This window comes from Lipotes vexillifer, unplaced genomic scaffold (genome assembly GCF_000442215.2).
Source record: "Lipotes vexillifer unplaced genomic scaffold, Lipotes_vexillifer_v1.1 scaffold201, whole genome shotgun sequence".
Classification (NCBI taxonomy): domain Eukaryota; kingdom Metazoa; phylum Chordata; class Mammalia; order Artiodactyla; family Lipotidae; genus Lipotes; species Lipotes vexillifer.
In genome coordinates this window covers 483142-496724 of record NW_006788159.1, presented here as the reverse complement: position 1 = coordinate 496724, position 13583 = coordinate 483142, and the positions used below count along the sequence as shown (strand labels likewise).

Below are 13583 nucleotides of genomic sequence, written 5' to 3'. Positions count from 1 at the left end.
TTTGCTGCAGATTCATTTCAGACATTTCTATATTTGGAATATGAATAAAAATATAACTGTATAGTTAATAAGTATTTGGGTGAGTTACTCATTAACTCATTAGAGAATCATAATTCTCTAATGTTATGTCCAAACTGTAAAAACAATTTTTCTAGATCCATTCAAAATAGGAAAAAAATGAAAAATGTCTCATTTAACATTTTGAAAACAACTTACAAGAGCATAGTACTTAAGCAGGAACTGTCATACTCTGATAAAGTTTTCAAAAGTATTTTAAGAAACCTTTGGGAGTATTTCTGGAAATGTGAATTGGAAGAGAGCCAATTAAAATTTTTTTCAGGATTTTTGTTTATAAGGGTTAATCACAGATCTGAGGACAAGATATTTGCTTTGCACATATTAAATCCGCAATAAATGTGTATTTAATGAATTGCAGTTTAGCATACATGTTGGGGAAATGTAAATGGTGCATACAGAGAGCTTTAAAAGAATCTGTGAGAGGGCTTCCCTGGTGGCGCAGTGCTTGAGAGTCCGCCTGCCGATGCAGGAGACGCGGGTTCGTGCCCCGTTTCGGGAAGATCCCACATGCCGTGGAGCGGCTGGGCCCGTGAGCCATGGCCGCTGAGCCTGCGCGTCCGGAGCCTGTGCTCCGCAAATGGGAGAGGCCACAACAGTGAGAGGCCCGCATAACGCAAGAAAAAAAAAAAAAAAAAGAATCTGTGAGAAAACAGTGACTAAGGACTGTGCCATATCTTCAGAGAATATCTGTCAATCTTGGGGCAGAGGTGGGTGGGGAGGTGGGAGGAGCTAAGAGCAACTAAAGCCTTGAGGCTGGACCTAGGGCAGATGACTGTTGAGCTAAATATTTGAAGATAGAATGTAAGAAATAATATTCTCTGAGCACCTTTATTATTATTATTATTTAATTCTGTTTGCATCAGAATGAGGAAAGGGATTTAATTAGTTAGAATTTTAAATTCCTGAGAATGCCAATAGAGACCAAAAAGGAAAATCATTAGCTTAGTTTCTTGAACATAGACATCAGGCTTTATTTTATGATATCTTTAGAGAGAGAAAATTAGTGTCAAGGATCATCATTAGGTTTCAGGAAGTTGGAATCATAATTATAATAAATGATTATTGAAGTCATACCAGTATAATGCCTGATATTGTACTGGGTGTTATAAATGTGTTTTTTCATTCAATTCCCACATCCTATCGGATGTTATAACAGATGTATTTCATATAAATCTAATTATAGCTACTTTTGTAATTTATTTGATATGTGCATATCAGGATACCATCCTGAATATGTGAAAAGGAAATGAACTCTCTCCTTTTTCCCCTGTGATTATGCTAATTTCCACTACAGGTATTTAAATATAAGATAATTCTTCCTGTAGAGTGTATTGTATAATGTACAACTTGTTTCATCATTTAAACATCTAGTTAGAATCCCTCTTACTTTCTCTGTCTCTCAGCCTATATATTGATAGTATTAAGAATGTGTTTAGATATATTTTCTAATTACTTTGCTAGTCGTTTTTCATTTAGGTAGAGACATTTTTGGCATTTAATTTTTATTGTTATCTATATAGTCTTGTCTTGGAGAACCAGAGACTCTGTAGTCTGCCCCTGGGTTTTCGCCCTAGGATTTAATGGGACGTTGAAATAAAAAGGGTTTTGTGTACTTAGACACCAGCTGCCTTGTGGCAACAAAGACTTTCTGGCCCTGCTGGTCTGAGTGGGTTGCAATCAAAATACTGCTCATTTATTGTTTGTTTCTTACTTTTGTAAATTGGCTCATTTCATTATAGTTTAAAAAATTTTTCCTCTTGCCATTTTTTAAATAAAGATGAGAGATAAAAATATTCTGTTCAATTTCTGTTCTGCTTTCTTTTTTCTCCTCTTCTTTCTCTTTACATTTTCCAAGGTGAATTTATATATTTCTTGTCTATTTTGACATTGCCCAATTCTTCAGCAATTTACATGCTTATTCAAGAAAAAGCTTTTCTGCCTTTTTCAATAATACCACTTAAATTACCTTAACTTATTCCCTTGAATCATTCTTCTCCATATTTAAGAAACATTGAAGATTATCAATTGCCTGGTTTAGGGTTGTTTTCAAATAAATAAGACTGAGACATAGAGATAAATGTGTAGATGTATAGATGTAATTGATATGTGTACATCTATAGAGTGAGTGAATCAGAAAGTGGCCAATGATTTTAAAAAATGATCCATCTTTTGCTGAAACTAGTAGAAACATAATAAAGGAAGAAGAATCTTGATTCCACAGTGCATCTACAGGCCAACACACACAGATGTCAAGTTATTTTTGCTTGGTGTAGAACAACTTCCTAAAGGTCAAGGGGCCCAGTTCTTAATTCTAACCTTAATTCTAACTCTTTAATTCTTATAACCCAGTTAATTATATTGGCTTAGAGAATTCATTGAACTTTTCCAGGCCATAGATTTTTTAATCTATAAAAGGAGGTGTGGGTAGAGACCAAAATCCCTTCCAGCTGTAAGATGCTAAACTAGGCCTCTACATTATTTATGATGGTCTGAAACATGGCCTTGATCACCTTTTTTTGCTTCATGGAGGAATGTAAATTTTTTTTTTTTTTTGCTGTACGCGGGCCTCTCGCTGTTGTTCTCTCCCGTGGCCAACACACACAGATGTCAAGTTATTTTTGCTTGGTGTAGAACAACTTCCTAAAGGTCAAGGGGCCCAGTTCTTAATTCTAACCTTAATTCTAACTCTTTAATTCTTATAACCCAGTTAATTATATTGGCTTAGAGAATTCATTGAACTTTTCCAGGCCATAGATTTTTTAATCTATAAAAGGAGGTGTGGGTAGAGACCAAAATCCCTTCCAGCTGTAAGATGCTAAACTAGGCCTCTACATTATTTATGATGGTCTGAAACATGGCCTTGATCACCTTTTTTTGCTTCATGGAGGAATGTAAATTTTTTTTTTTTTTTGCTGTACGCGGGCCTCTCGCTGTTGTGGTCTCTCCCGTTGTGGAGCACAGGCTCCGGACGCGCAGGCTCAGCGGCCATGGCTCACGGGCCCAGCCACTCCACGGCATGTGGGATCTTCCCGGACCGGGGCATGAACCCGTGTCCCCAGCATCAGCAGGCGGACTCTCAACCACTGCGCCACCAGGGAAGCCCCCTAAAAATTTTAAGTTATTAGTTTTGTGTGGGAAAAAAATCGTTCCTTAAATTATCATTGTGAGAACAACTGCTTAAAGTCTCTGCTGACTGCTGTGAACGAACTTACTCTGAAGTACGTTCAGAATGAAAGGTCTTTGCATCCTATTACAAAAGTAATGGAATAATGGAGTAGCTGTTACACCTGCCATGGTGAGGTGTAATAAAAATGGCCATCAACTTTTTATGTCCTCCAAATCATTTATATCATATAATAATATTGAGCTTCAGTTGGTAAATGTTGTTTGAATATGGTGTAAAAGAGCAAAAACTAGAAAGTGTCCAATTTTCTATTTTAAATGAAAAATGGTACACTACAAGTGCCATGAATACCTGACAGTATATGACATTCAAAGTAATTTATGTATAGAAATACATTTAGAGAATAACTTCGCACTTGTTTATTGTCTTTAGCTTACAATTGATATTTCAGTCATTTTTATTGTTTAAAATGACATACAAATTAGGTAAATTAAAGAATGGAGCATAAGAAAGCAGACACTTAGTGAGTTACCTGAGATAATCTGGGATAGTCCATAAGACATATCATAGTGGGTCTGCTATATCTTTAGGGAGTGTTCTTTTTTTTTTTAATATTTATTTATTTAATTTATCTTTTTGGCTGCGTCGGGTCTTAGTTGCACACAGGCTTTTCTCTAGTTGTGGTGTGCAGGTTTTCTCTCTCTAGTTGTGGCGTGCAGACTCCAGAGCACGTGGGCTCTGTAGTTTGTGGCGCGCGAGCTCAGTAGTTGTGGTGCGTGGGCTTAGTTGCCCTGCGGCATGTGGGATCTTAGTTCCCCAACCAGGGATGGAACCCTTGTCCCCTGCATTGGAAGGCAGACTCCTTACCACTGGACCACTAGGGAAGTCCCTTTATGGAGTTTTCTTTCCTGCAAGATCTCAGATTATAAAATTAGAGAGTCTTAAAAGAAGGTCATTCACTCTAGACATTTAGAAAACAATGACAAAATACATAAGCCAAATTAACCTCCTTGCACATGCTGAGCGAACTACTGATGCATAAAACAATATGGATGAATGTTTTTAAAAGTCCATTCGTGTAGCATTATGCATAATGGATATAGCACAACCAAAATAGATACCTTCAATAAAATATATCATGCTCTAGTGTAAAAAAAAAAAAGTCCATTGGTGTCAGCAAGCTATAAATCTGGTGAAATCATGAGGTTTTGTGGAACATAGTTTAAAAAAGTATGTTATGCAGTTCATTCATATTGGATAAGGGAGTTAGGATAAAGTCTTTAGCTGCTCCTAGAGAATTTCCAAATTCGTTTTCTTTCATAACGCTCAGTAAAGTAGCTTGCATTCTTGATATGAACACAACTTTTTTTTTCAGCTTACAATTTGCAGTTTTCCCCACATGAACAGATGTTTTATAATGCTTACAATAAGTTTTAAAAGTATACAATTTTGTGTTCCTAAGGAACCCCCAATGGTAGAGAATTTGTGGATCATAACTTAAGGCTTATGATAAAACCCAGGTTATAGGAAATAAGATCATAAGTGAGATTTTAATGTACAATTTAATGTTTAATGTTTTTCAGTGTTCAATTTATAGTGAAATAAAATAATAAAAGTGTCTGTTTATATTCCTGAGAGGTACCAGATAATTTTCTCACAGGAAAGAATAAAAATAGGTTATATATGTTCGTGGGTTAAAAATTTTAGTCACGTCCTTTTCATTTCCACACAATAATATGGATAGTAGATAAAGTGATTGTAGGAAAACGTGAATATATAAGGGAACAATAACATATGACACAGAAGTTCCACTCCTAAGTAGTTACATAAGAGAAATAAAAGCATGTGTTCACAAAAAGACTTGTGGAAGAATGTTTATAACAGCTTTTTTATTCATTACAACCAGTAATTGTAAGGAACCCAAATGTCCATTAACAGGAGAATGGATAAACAATTTGTGGTTCATTCACACTACTCAGCAATAAATTAGAAAGCGTGCACTACTGATACCAGGACTTACAAAGCTCAGCAATATTATGCTTTCTGAAAGAGAAGAGACACAAAAGAGTGCATGCCTTATGACTCTCTACATGCTAATCTATGGTGATAGAAATCAGAACAGTATTTGACTGGGGTTGGGGGGTGATTAGGAACTGGAAGTGAGCAGGGAAACTTTTTGAGGTAAAGTAAATGTCATATAGCTTTATTGGGGCTTTGGGTCTATGGGTGTATATACATTTGTCAGAAGTTAAGATTTATCCAATTTGCTGTATATAGTTTACTTTAATAAACCATGAATGAGGAGAAAGTGAGTATGTGAAACATTTCCTCAAATACCCAAATCACTGGCAGTACTAATCATGCTGTAGATCAGCGGTCCCCAACCTTTTTGGCCCCAGGGACCGGTTTTGTGGAAGACAGTTTTTCCATGGATGTAGGGGGTGCGGTTCAGGTGGCAATGCAAGCGATGGCGGGGATGGTTCAGGTGGCAATGCGAGCGATGGGGAGCTAAGCCTTACCGGTCCGTGGCCCGGGGGTTGGGGACCCCTGCCGTAGATGGCGATAGCCTAGTACAAACATTACCTGCATTTTTGTCCATCTTGTCCATTTGAAGTCATTTGATTAGGTTCAAGGGTGATTTTTAATCATCAGTGTAAACTGAAATATAGAATAAAGCATGTTCTGAGTGTTCTATTATCAGAACATGTTATAACGTTCGAGGATGTGAAAGAGTTGAAACAGGAGTTGGACTGTAACTTACAAATTAGTATTCTTTCATGAAGGTCCAGTGTAAGTGGACACCTACATGACAAGTCAAATAGAACCCATTGCTGGAACATCTGTCAGACCATATGCTTTGGCCTCAGGTTCAGTGTAGAAACTAAAATGCTAATGACTCCATCCATCATTACAGAGCTTGGTGGGCATGCATCATTGGGTTGGACAGAGAAATTCAACAGTGGAGTTACTGAAAGCAGGGAATTGTGTGGGGAGATTTGGTGGCACCGTTCATTTTGGTGAATTGAAATGAGGCTGTTTAATGTGTGACTGGTAATTCTATGCAGATTGCCATCAAAGCTGTGGCAGTTGGGCCAGTCTTTCAGTAATCTCCCCAGGTGCTGACACGGTGCCTCCTGAGTAGGCCTGCCAAAACAGGAAAGTCAGCCATCACTTTGCCCTTGGTGAGGCTCGTCACTGCTAATGTAGTGTGATACAGCTAGTTTCTCAGCCAAAGGAAATATCATTCCTTCTGGAGCAATAGATAATTAAGCAATACATTGAGAGTAAAATTAGTATAATTAGGTGCAGATTGCTCTAAAAAACAACCAGAGAGAGGCTGACCTTTTGCAGTACCAACTGTTGCCAGTTGAGGGTCAATGAAAATGGTTGGTCTGAAACTTCTGGCCATAAAGTGTTTTATCTATCCAGGCAAATGTAATAGCCTTGTTCCTATACTACATGGGAACATCGTCATGTAGCATTGGAAATGAGAAGCATGATTTTTTAAAAAATGAATAATTTGAAAGTACAAAAATTTTATCTGCTGAAATATATCACTACAATGTTTCAAATGCCAACTAGTCATTGCTCACAAAGCTCTTTTTGATGGTGCCATGCTATAGTATTTTCCTGTGTCTTTTTATACTGTCATATGAAGTGCCTGGAACCTTGTATCATGTTTAATTTCCACAAGAGATTTTACTATCCCTGAAACTATTTCTTTTTGAGAAAAAAAAATCTGGTAATTTTCCATTTATTATAATGAAGGGAAAATGTTGGAGGAAATTAATCTATGCCTAGAAACATGCAGTTTACAGTGGGCAGTTCATTGAGAACTAATTTGAGAGGACTATTTCAAAGCCAAACTGATTAAACATTTAATATATGATCAGCTCACATTGGATGCCATGGGGGTGGGGAGAGAAAGGAATGAGATAATGTGAAATTGTCCTAATGTCTAGACTTGGTGAAAGTTCTGACATTTTCGAGATAGGCCCCGAGAGTGGCTGACACATATCTGAAATATTAGAATAACAAACGGCAGCATATAATTACTAGACATTTGGTAAAGTTGAAGAAATGATGTCAGAATGGCTAAAGGTACATCGTGTAAATATATCTTGAGATTTGTGGGAGACTGTATAAGTTTCTTAAAATCTTAGACTATTGGGAATATACAGGAGGGATTTAGTTTGTTTTTTATAGATAGTAAAGTACAATAATAACTAGTGGTTTGAAGCTGTTTGGTGAGAGATATAAGCTGATTATGAGGAAGACCTTTGTAACTGTAGGGCTGTTGAAACCTAGAATGAGCTACTGTAGGAGTTAGTAAAATTAGGGGAAGTGTCCAAGCATAATCTGGTTAAGTACTTGCTAGAGATGTAGAGGATACTTAAGCATGAGGCTGAATGCTTTTTTAAGATCCTTTCAGCCCTGAGAGATGCTTGTATAACCGAATAAGAAAAGATCGTATGGAATCTAAGCCCAGTGCTTTTTCAGAGTTGAGAGAGAGCATCACAGACTGTAGTGTTTGGTGAAATCATTAAGGAAGATTTGATTGAGTCTTTGAAGGACATATAGGACTTGGATAAGCAAGGATTAAGTGGGCATGGTTATCACTGCGGTTTAGTGTATGTGTGCGCTGCTGGGGTAGGAACATCAAGAGAAGAATCTTCTTGAAGTGTAAGGTTCACTTCAAGAAGTAGAGGTAAATATAGTTTATGGCGGGGTTGGGACTAGGCCATGATGGAGACAAAAGCAAGAAAGAAGCTACTGCTGGCAGTACAGACATCAAGTAGTGAAGGCCTAGGATTGGACAGTGCGGGTAGATTTGGAAAAAATGTGAGGAGGGGAGGAGAGGGACCAATGAAATAAGACACAGAGTTTGGGTCTGGTTGGTACCAGGTGAAAGAATTTGGAAGAGTGAAATAATAAAGATGGCTTTTTAAATTTCCTCAAATGTTTATTTTTTACAACCAGTCTGTGAATTTGTTTTCTCATTTTCTGTCTGGGAACTAATTTACCTGCTCGATGCATTTGTTTACCTTTTTCCCCTTCTGCTTTGATAATTGCATATGAGTTTTCCTAAATAGGAGTGAAAAATGAGGGGACATTCCCATTCCTTTTGACTCTTTAGCCTTAAAAAATTTTTACCGAGACAGTTTGAAGCTTGTGGCCAAATTCAAAACCTCTGGGTGTTCCTGCTTTCACTTAGGAGAATTCATCTGTGGGAAGGCTGTTGGTGCTTTCAGCCTTGCCTTCTGTATCTTGTGGCTCACAGAACAGGACCCGTGTCAGAGAAGAGTATTAACCATGTCTGTTGTGCTTTCCTGACTCCTTGTAAACTGATAGATGAACGCTAGCCTGCTACTTAATTCTAATTTTCTCTGTTTATCCTGTTTAAGCATTAGTGATTTTTTTCTGTGTATACGCTGATTTACAATTAATTCTGCTCCACTTAAGAGACCATGTTCTATTTGGTAGCTAATGGCTATCACTCTTATCAGTCCTGCTTTTCCTGAGGACCTTGTTTTATTCGAGTTCATGGCATTATATTCTTCCTTCATGGCTTCATGTGAAGAATTATAATCATTGGTCTTGAAGTAAAATCACTGACCAAGTATCATGGATTGTAATGTTTATCTTTTACCCTTGGCATTTTGGGTGTGTATGTATGTAACAATGAGCATCAGAAAGTTTAATCATATTTAATTTTTAGAACTTCCAAATATTCCTGAGGTCATTTTGGTTGGCTTTGTGTGGCTTTCTACCATAAACAGTTCAGTGCCTTAAAGATACGCTGCATTCTTTTCCTTCTTCAATAATTCATAAACTCCGAGTTTGTTGTCTACAGATTACATAATTGACCGTAAATGAATGATGTGTGGAATAGTCTTTATCTTCTTTATGTATCCCTGGAACATGACTCGAAAGGCCTGGCAGTCATAGAAGCTCAAGGATTTCTTCTTATCAATATCTATAAATAACAATTTACTGCTTTTTCTGTACAAGAATAATCCACTCTCCTACTGTTCTCAGAGCTTCCCTTTCAGTGTGTTTTTCAGGTCACGTCGAGCACTTTACAACTTTCCATTGAGCTCCTGTGATCAGTGTTACAACATGGGGCTCTGGCAGTGGGCTGGGTTTCTTCTTTATGGAAAGCAGCCTGATTTAAAGATAGTATATTTATAAAATTCTTTTATTTTAAAATAAAACATAGAGAAAGCCTCACAAAAATGAAAAACTATGACTCAATGAATTTTTATGATACCCACCACCCAGGTCAAGAGAAAGGCTTTGCCAGCCATCGTAGAGGCTCTTTCCAAGTGGTCCATCCCAGGCACAAATGAGCCATCTCTCTACAAATAATAAGTTGTAGCCTACTCCTACAAATAATAATTATCATGACTTTCAGCCCTTGTATTTTTTTCCTGTTCTTTTTCCACTTACATATATTTAGTCTCCTTAGATACTATAGATTATTCTTGTCTATTTTTAAAAATATGTCTTTTAGAATCCCTTTAATCTCTGTGTTTGTCCTCTCTTGTGTTTGTCACAATTTATCTGTTGAGGAACCCAGGCCATTTGACTTGTAGTTTTCACACAGTCTGCATTTTACTGATTGCATACACATGTCCTCTTCAGTTCGACATGTTCCTTTGCGTTTCCTGAAAATTGGCAGCCAGATCTAGAGTCAAGTTTGATCCTCTGGCAGTGCTAGAGGAGGTGCATGGTGTGATTACCAGAGGCACAAAATGTCTCCTATTTCTTTTTGTGATTCTGATACCAACTGATGCTTAATGCCTATATTCATTCCTGGTGGTTGTAAATTGTGATATTCTAATTTTATTATTTCTTTTGTATTTTGTTTAATTAATGAAGACACACTTATCATCATCTCCTATCTGGCCACCCAGTGACATAGTTCATTTTAGGAAAGACATGGTAACTTCTCAAATCTTTGCTTTAATTATTGGTTTTCAATATAATTAGTTGGTTCCTATCATCCTCCAAAGGTGACTGATTCTTCTTCCTCTCTTTTTTAATATCAAGAACTTATGGATTTAGGCATATTTAATAGACTTTAATTCATTGCAGTTAATACTATTTTTAAGACTCAGATCATCCCAGGTTGGCTCCAGTGTCCATTTGATATAACTTCAGTAATCTTCGATAGCTTTCTTGTATTGCTATATGATGTCAGTGTCATCTTGCACATTTTCTCTTTCAGACCTGATGCCCTGTTTTACAATTTTGAGAAATTTTATTTCAGGACCATTATGTGAATGCTGAGCGGTATTCATTGCTAGATATTTTCAGTGAACAGAACTGAGAAAAATATACATATATATTTAAAGGTAAAATAACTATTAGTTTATATTGATATTTCAAATTCAAACCTAAAGTTTTTCACTTAATGTTTTCTTTATTACAGTTTGTCAGTTACATCTTTTTTTCCACACTAATATTTTTGGTTCTCAATGACACAGAGAAAGAGACAATTAGAATATCCCATAATCACTCATTTTTAAATCTCATGTTATTTTGAATACTTTTACCCTATCTCCACTGTTAGCATAGAGCCATTGCATATCATATTGTACTCTCTCCCATTTAGCCCTGATTTGGTGTTAGTTGTATGTGTAGCTATGTTTTTTAATGTTCATCATCAGTATGTATGTCATGTCTTAGTAATTTTGGTTGTTTGAAACTTATTTTCTGGGAGATTCCACAGGAATAAGCTCATGTAAATAATATTCCCTGAGTTCTTGGATGTTGATAATAGTTTATATGTGCCCTTGGTTCTTATGTCAATTTTGAAGGTTATAAAATCCTTCATTTGCATTTTCTTTCCTTGAGTAACTTAAATGTGTTACTTCATTTTCTTGTGGCATAAAGCCTTGCTGTCACAGTCTGATAATAAATTTTCTTTTCCTTATAAGTCTCCTACCTGCTTTTCTAGATAGTCAAAGGATTTTTTTTTCTATTTCTTTAAAGATTTTAGTTTTGTAAGAATCTATATCAAGGTAGCAAATACATGTTACCCAGAACTTAAACTTCTATAGGTATTTGATCAAGAATATCTATCTAATGGTGATATTTTGCATATCTCTATTACTACCTCATGCTATGGACTAGCATTGTCTTCTTTACCAATGACACTGGAGTTCTTTGTACCTTTAAATCTAATCAGATTAGAGAACCAATTCCAGAAAACCCAGAACCAAACCAAATCAGAAAACTCATCCCTAAAAATCTTTTCCTCCAGAACCATTTCTGGTAACAAAATCATCTCTGTTAGTCAGGGTTCAAACATGAAAAGCAGATCAGAAAGAGAGATAGATAGATAGATAGATAGATAGATAGATAGATAGATAGATTTTTTTTTTCTCAAGAGATTTGTTGCAAGGAATTGGTTTATGTTATTGTGGAACCTGGCTGGGCAAGTCTGAAATGTGTAGTCAAGCACTTTGAGAGGGCAGGCTAGAGTATTCAGGCACAGACTAAAGTTGCTCTTCACAGGTAGAATTTCTTCTGCTTCAGGGAAGCCTCCGATCCATTCTTAAGACTTTTCAACTGATTGAATCAAGTCCACCCAGATTATCTAGGCTATTCTCCTTTATTTAATGTCATTTGGGTATGGACTTTAATCCCATCTGCAAAATACCTTAGTAGAGACACGTAGGTTAGTGTTTTGATTGAATAACTGGGGACTGTAGCCTAGTCAAGTTGATACATTAAAAGACCATGACAGTTATCAAATATATTATTCACTTAGATATTGTTTTGATTATTATCTTCATAATATTGCTATTATCAGGATTTGCAGTTAGAACTTTTGCACAATTATCTCACCTAATATTCTCAGCATCTCTGTTGAATAAGCTGTTACAAATTGATATCCCCATTTATAGATGAAAAGGCAGAGATTTGAGAAGTAATGAGAAACCTGTGAAGCTAATAAAGTTATTGCAGGACTAGAACGTAGGTATCATCTCCCATAGTTCCTTCTACTTACTCTGCCCTCTTTGTGTGGCTCATCGTATTGTTCACCTTGTCCCAATATTGCAAAAACACCTTCACTTCTTAGGTCAGAATTCATTTTCTTGTTTAATACCTGACAGTTTTTGTGAAACTTGGTTAATGATCCTGATTCTAGTAATTTGTATCGCCAGCACGTTTTTACCCTACATTATATCAGAATTACAATATTTGCCTCCTCTTTCTTTTTCTGTGTCAAATATCATTTGCCTTGTTCAGTACTTTCATTGCCGTATAGTAACTATGTTGTGAACTTAGTATTGTAAGTTTAGGGTAATTTCTCCTAGAGGAATGCTATTTTCTTATGGTTTAATCTATTGAAATCAATATAATAATTTCTAACGGATATAAATGAGTGCTTTTCTCAAAATAGTAACAGTGTTTCTAATTTTAGAAATTTATAAATTTCTAAACCTTTAAGTTTGCCATGATCCTCTTTCATTTTTCTAAAATTCTTTGATTTAATTGTTCAATAATAATGATGATGATGGTAGCTTTAATACCTATGAGAAAGAAAAACATTTCATATGGCAGACAAGCCCAGTAAGGAACCCTCAGGTCCTTGGAATTAATTTGGCTGGATTGTTGTATGAGTCACATCAACCTTACTTAGTTATAGTGTGAAAATTTACAGACATTAGTTTTGGAAAAAGGGCAAGTACTGACAAATTATATGCGGTCCTCTTAATATTATTCAATAGGAACTTAAATACCAAGCATAGGAAAACAGTCTCTTTCCAGTTTCTCCAACTCTAAGAGGATGGAAGAGACATGTATCATTATGTGCCCAGGAAAAGCAGTGAAAAATAAATAAAACAATAAATGTAATTTAATTTTTTCTTCAAGTCAATGGAGTGAAATAATCTCTGCAAGTATTCTAAGTGCTGCATTATTGAATTTAAAATTAAATTGAATTAATTCTCTTCCTCAAGCTTTGAAAAGAGAAGCTGAAATACACTGTTCCATATTTTAACCATACCACATTAGCTTTTAGGATTTCAAGTTGAAAGTAATAGAAAACCAAACGTATTACATCACTTAACAGGAAGTCCAGAAATAAGGGGGCTCTAAGAGCTGTTGACACCATTTTATTTTATTTCAATTTTAAATTTTTCTCAAGAGAACAAAGTAAGGGTTTATTAAGTGGTAGTACACTCTCAAGGGGAGAGTGGGCAGACTCAGGTGAGTAGCTGCTGACACCATTTTAGAGACATGATCAAGAACCTGATCCTGTCTTTCTCCTCAATGTGCCATCCTCAGCATTTTAGTCAGGACATTGAGAAAAAGAAAAGAGGACCCACTGTGTTTTCTCTAGAAGTGAGGAAACCTTTCTGGAAAT

At 36.1% G+C, this 13583-nt stretch overlaps 1 protein-coding gene across 4 annotated transcripts in view; it reads left to right on the top strand.

The window, feature by feature from the left end:
• PTPRK (protein tyrosine phosphatase receptor type K) overlaps nt 1–13583 on the top strand; it is a 573018-nt gene that overhangs the window by 299390 nt on the left and 260045 nt on the right. The gene's annotated exons all lie outside the window — the stretch shown is intronic.